The sequence below is a fragment of the Manduca sexta genome, chromosome 13, assembly GCF_014839805.1.
Source record: "Manduca sexta isolate Smith_Timp_Sample1 chromosome 13, JHU_Msex_v1.0, whole genome shotgun sequence".
NCBI classification, from domain to species: Eukaryota; Metazoa; Arthropoda; class Insecta; order Lepidoptera; family Sphingidae; genus Manduca; species Manduca sexta.
The window spans coordinates 2,417,221-2,423,555 of NC_051127.1; positions in this window are offsets into that span (position 1 = coordinate 2,417,221).

Here is a 6,335-nt window from a genome sequence, read left to right on the forward strand (position 1 = left end):
GAATTGGGGAATTTCCCTGTGCTTTTGTAGCATTACGCGACAAAATGCGACCCGTAGTGGATAATCCCGCGGCAATAATGTCTGCACACGCCTGTAGTGATATGGGTGAAGTCTGTGTCGTTGGAGAATTCGATGTGCAGAACTTATTGGGATTCCTGTAGCTGCTTCAATAGCACGTACCGAGGTAGTTGAATCATTTTCTATTTCATTAAGAACTACTTCATCGCCTGCCGATCTAGGTCTTCCAGCGTTTCTCCTATCAGATGGTAAACGACCCTCCGAAAACGCTTGATGCACATTAATAAATACTCGATAATCCGGGTACCTTCCAACATTTGGGTACCTTTCTCGATACAATCTGCTAGCAGCGTTAGCATTACATCGGCATTCTCCATAAATGAGGTGCATATTAGCGTATTCCAACGGTGTGTATGGTAGCGGCATGATAAACGCTAAACCTTTAGAAATACGCAAATAATTCAGTTCACAAAATACACAAACACAGTCCAAAATATTGCCAGGTCAGTTCAATTCGCACATCATTTAATCCAGTCCAAAAAGCAAGCCAAAGGTCGTTAATACGAGAGCCACGTCAATTGAATACAGAACGGTACACAGTAATCAAAGGAGCAGAGCGTACTGACTACCCTTTTGTTATACTACAACGAATATAAAAAGAGAGATAGAAAGAGTATTTTATGTAGTCTTTATTTTATCTTTATCTATTTTATCTTTCTCTCTCTAACTTCTAAATTTTATCGACTACCTCATGTCCTATTCCAATTCCAAGAATTTGCAACAAAAAACCTATTATGGGCGCTTAATAAAAGTGGTGTTGTATCAACAAGTATTTATGAAATTTGGTTCTTGTTTAGATATAGTACGCATATTTTTTTTTTGTAGTTACTTTTCCTAGTGTACTATACCATTTTGGAATCCCGATCAGTTGCGCCAATTTTTAAAAAAACTTGCCATAGTAGTGTCCATACTTTTTTTTTACACCACCTTGAGTGAAAGTGGACTGAAAGTAAAAACTTTAAGAAAAATTGAGAAAAAATTAATTTTGATTGATTTTTGTGTAAAAACTACAGGTATTTTGGTAATTTCAATGGGTATTATGGATAGCAGTGCTACTTGGGTTGCGAATACAAAAATAAAAACATAAATATTTGGAAAATTGTAGTTGTGGTAGTTAAAATTACGTTAACAAATGTAAATTTTAAAAAAAAATAATTTTTTTTTTATAGTCTCTGTAATATCACAAAAAATTAGATTTATATATTTTTCCCCTATTTGTTATAAGCAAGCGTACCCCCTACTGCCCGCTTATCGTTGAATTTTGGGACACGTTGTATACTTGCCCACTGCTGAGCACGGGCCTCCTCTACTACTGAGAGGGATTAGGCCTTAGTCCACCACGCTGGCCTAGTGCGGATTGGTAGACTTCACACACCTTCGAAATTCCTATAGAGAACTTCTCAGATGTGCAGGTTTCCTCATGATGTTTTCCTTCACCTTTAAAGCGAACGATAAATTCACAAAGAATACACACATGATTTTTTAGAAAAGTCAGAGGTGTGTGCCCTTGGGATTTGAACCTGCGGACATTCGCCTCGGCAGTCCGTTACACACCCAACTAAGGTAGATACTCTTTTAAAATCTTTACCTAATCTAAATACAAAGCCCAACATACGGGAAGCTTTAGCGGCAGTTTTTTCTATATGACTATTAAACATAAGTTTTGAATCTAGATAGATACCTAAATCTCTAACTAATGTGACCCTGTCTAAGATTTGATTATGTATATTATAGTTAAATAAAATATTTGTCTTTTTACGCGAAAAAGTAATAACGTTACATTTTTTTATATTGAGAGAGAGTAAATTATTATGACAATAGGACAATAATCATATATTATGACAATAATCTACTGATATCTTCCTGAAGTTCAATACAGTCTTGCATAGATTTAATAACTTTAATTTTTTTTTGGCATCAGCATATAATAGAAATTTGGAATACTTAAAATGCTAGATACATCATTGATAAAAATATTAAAAAGCATCGGCCCCAGATGAGATCACTGCGGTACACCAGATGGAATAGGAACAAAATTGGAGCAAAAACCCTTAACAGTGATAGCTTGACTACGATCTCTCAGATACGATTCCAACCATCTGAGTAGATCACCGTGAATACCAAAATTCAAAAGTTTCTTAATTAAAATATCATGGTTGACCCTATCAAATGCTTTTGAATTATCGGTGTAAACCGCGTCCACTTGGTAACCCTCCTCCAAAGCGGTAGTGATATAATCAACAAACTCTAAAAGATTAGTGTCCGTAGACCTCTTATTAAGAAAGCCGTGTTGTTCTTGAATTATAAAAGGTCTAACCAAAGGAAAAATACTATCGAAAATGATACGTTCAAACATTTTAGGTATGGTGCTAAGTTCGGATATAGGGCGGTAGTTCGTCACAATGTGCTTATCACCGCTTTTAAAAACCGGTACAACAAAGGACTTTTTCCATGTTTTAGGCATTATTCCAGAATTTAATGACAAGTTGAAAAGTAGAAACAGTGGATGGCTTAAACTTTCATAACAGTGACGCAAAAAGAACGGCGGAATACCATCAGGTCCAGCTCCCTTACAAACGTTCAGAGATTTGAGATATTTCATCACGGTATCTTCGCTAATAAAAAGAGACGATATGTCAGCACAAGAATTGGTGTTTGTACTAAAATCGGAAAAAGGTACCGTTATAGTTTTATTGCTCTGCAATGAAGATTTGAAATGTTTATTAAAGAGATCACAGACTGTATTTCCATCGGAAGAACAAATATCGTTCAGAAATAAGTGATCAGGCAAATCTCCAACTTTTTTCTTAGATTTCACGAACTTCCAGAAATGTTTGCTACACTTAAGAATATTATCTTCAGTATTTACAATAAAAGCATTATAACAAGCAACCTCTAGATTTTTTTGTCTTTCTCGAAGAACAGAGAAGCTACGGTAGTCAGTTTGACGCCTATAACACTTCCATTTTTTGTGACACCTAAGTTTTTCTCGAATAACTTTAATTAAAGAAGAAGTGTACCAAACGGGGTTGTTTTCGCCCGTTTGGGGGCTAGTGGCGAAAAGGTAAAATATCACGTGCGATGATGTCGCACCTAATAAAAATATAAAAATAGGTATGTTTAATGTGTGTAAGTATCGGTTATCTCTTGATATGAGAACAAAATCAACTATGTTTAAATCTGCTTCGCATTTATAAGTAAGGGTATTTAATAAGTTTATCATATGTCGGAAGGAAACGATAGATAACAGCATCATGACATACCTTGTAATGTTCTGTGTTATACGGACTGTGGCTTTCCAAGACAACATTCCTAGATGGCGGCAAATTCCTTATCGTGTCACATCAGAGAGACCGCTCCTGTTAATTATAAATGAGTCTATGACATTGCTGTCGCAATGCCAGTGAGTAGGCTACCAGGACTTATAGAACTGATACGGGATGGTTATCTTGTCAAGATTAGAACAATAATTTAGTACAAGTTCAGTCTCGTAAATATAAGTTAGAGCCAAAGCTTTATATTAGTCCTAAGGGTGCCAAAATAGTAAACAGGTAACGCGACGTTCCAGGTTCTGATTTGGTACATTAAGTAAGTGCATAAACTAAGCCGCAATTGTTATAGCGCCTTTTCGGCATCATCTCAGAGTTAGATTACTAATGTTAAAGCACAATTAAATCAGATCCTCCCCCACTTTACGAGGGAAGTACCGGGCGATTGCTGGTCGCCTCCCGCCGGATGACTCACGGATCACCGCTTTGTGGCTGTAAATTCCCCACCATAAGGGATCGCTCAGAGCATCAGACTCCATTAGGTAAGTGGAATCGATCGGAGTACCGATTCCGGTAAGGTGGGATCGATCGGAGTACCGATCCCGGTAAGTGGAATCGATCGGAGTACCGATTCCGGTAAGGTGGGATCGATCGGAGTACCGATCCCGGTAAGTGGAATCGATCGGAGTACCGATTCCGGTAAGGTGGGATCGATCGGAGTACCGATTCCGGTAAGTGGAATCGATCGGAGTACCGATTCCGGTAAGGTGGGACCGATCGGAGTACCGATCCCGGTAAGTGGAATCGATCGGAGTACCGATTCCGGTAAGTTGGGATAAGGATGTAGGTAAGTAAGGAATAAGGATGTAGGTAGGTAAAGAATAAGGATGTAGGTAAGTGGAATCGCTCAGAGCATCAGATCCCAGAGGGCGTGGTTGTAAGTTCCTCTCCACACGGAATCTCATCTCATTTTATTTCTAAAAACTAAAAAAATAAACATATAAAAATGTAGGAATTAAAAATTTTAATGCGTTATAACTCAATTACTATGGCCTTATGACATTTGATATGTTTTAGCTGCATTAGAATCACATAACGTGCCTGATCGAACAGTTGCAACCTCTTCACGTAAAGTTACTCTAGACCAAAATATTTCAGTTTTTCTTTTGTAAAAACGAACGATCTAAAACAAACAAATATACGACGAATTAACTAATACGCCCTTTTATTTAAGTCGGCTTAAAACAAAATACCTTGAGTACTAAAATTATGCTAAGTATAACATTTTAATAATAATAATTCATATTAGTAAAACATATTCTCAAAAAAGGTTGGTGATATATGGTTCAGGGGCAAGTGCGCCATACTACTAGTAACTGTGGCGCACTTGCCCTACTCGACAATTTTGAGGTACATTTTTTCGCATTGCTAAAAAATCCTTTATTTTAGTATATATAAATAAAATTCAGGTAGGAAGTTAAAATAAAAGGTTTAAACTATCTACTCACTTTACTGGCTTACAGAAATATGTTACATATCTTGAAATATTTGATGTTATCTTTCACGTGGTCATCTTTGTTTACAGGTCTAAATGACACTTAAAATAAAATGGCGAATAAATCGTATTAAAATGAACAGAGCCATTTGTGTTTTTAGTGGAACCGTATTTCAGTTAATAGCATTGATATAAGATTGCGGTAATTGTATAACATCAATAGTTCTCGATTTTTTTAGGGTAGGTGCACTTGCCCCGTCGGCGCACTTGCCCCACCTGACCTTATAAGGCCCAAGAACTTAAAAGAATTTTTAAAAGGAATTATTTCGTCTTCGTATGTTATAGAAATGGGTGTTGTAATTTTCTGTCTTGTAAATACCATAATATTACTTTTAGATGTGGATAGTTTTAAACCATGGTTGTTCAACCACGTTTTCAGAAGATTGAGCGAATATTCTAGATATTGAACTAAGCTGTCAATCGACCAGAACAATATAGAAGTAAATCATCTGCGTAGTAAAATAGAAATAGACTTATTTAGACTCGAATCCAAGTCGTAAGTATATACGTTGTATAATATAGGGCTTAACACAGATCCCTGAGGAAGTCCCTTCCAAATAGATCTCGAAGGCTTGAGGGCAGTACCTAATACTATAGTTCTTTCTGATAACATATTTATTATGAATCGTGTTAATAAAATTGGAAAATGTAATTTAACTAATTTAGCTTTAAGAATTGAAATAACAACATTGTCATAAGCTGACGAGATATCTAGAAATGCTGCTATTGTGGAATGTTTGCGAGATAAGGCTATACGAATATCAGTTGTAAATATGCTCAGGCTGTCTATTGTACTCCTGCCTTTTTGGAAACCATATTGATTATTTGATAAATATTATTATGTTCAAGAAACCATTCTAATTTATTTTTAACTAGGTGCTCGACAATTTTAATAATGATTAGAGTTAGGGCTATGGGACGATATGACAAAACATTTGTGGGATCTTTATGAGGTTTTAAAATTGGCAATACTAATTGACGTTTCCAACAAGAAGGAATGTAGCCAGTTTCAATTACTTCGTTTATTATTCTTAAATAATAATTTAAAGCTTCCTCTCCCAAATTAGCAAAAAAGGAATATGGTATGCCGTCTTCTCCCGGAGATGAATCTTTAACATTCGATAAGACATTCTTTAATTCGGTAATTGTAAACATACTATCTAAACCACTTTCTGATTTTGTTGTTGGGATATTCTTTGGAAAAGGAATCATAATTTCTTGTTGTAGAACTGTTGGAGGTGCTAAATAATCTAAGAACGGTTCAGACAAAGACGAGGGCATTAATGAAGAGCTTGGGACAAAAGAAGATCTTTTTTTTTTTATATTATTCCAAACTTCAGAAAAATGAATGTTAGGAGAAATAGAAGCACAAAATTTTCTCCAACCTTCAAATTTTTTATTCTTTAATAAATTACGTGTGTCATTTAAAGTTT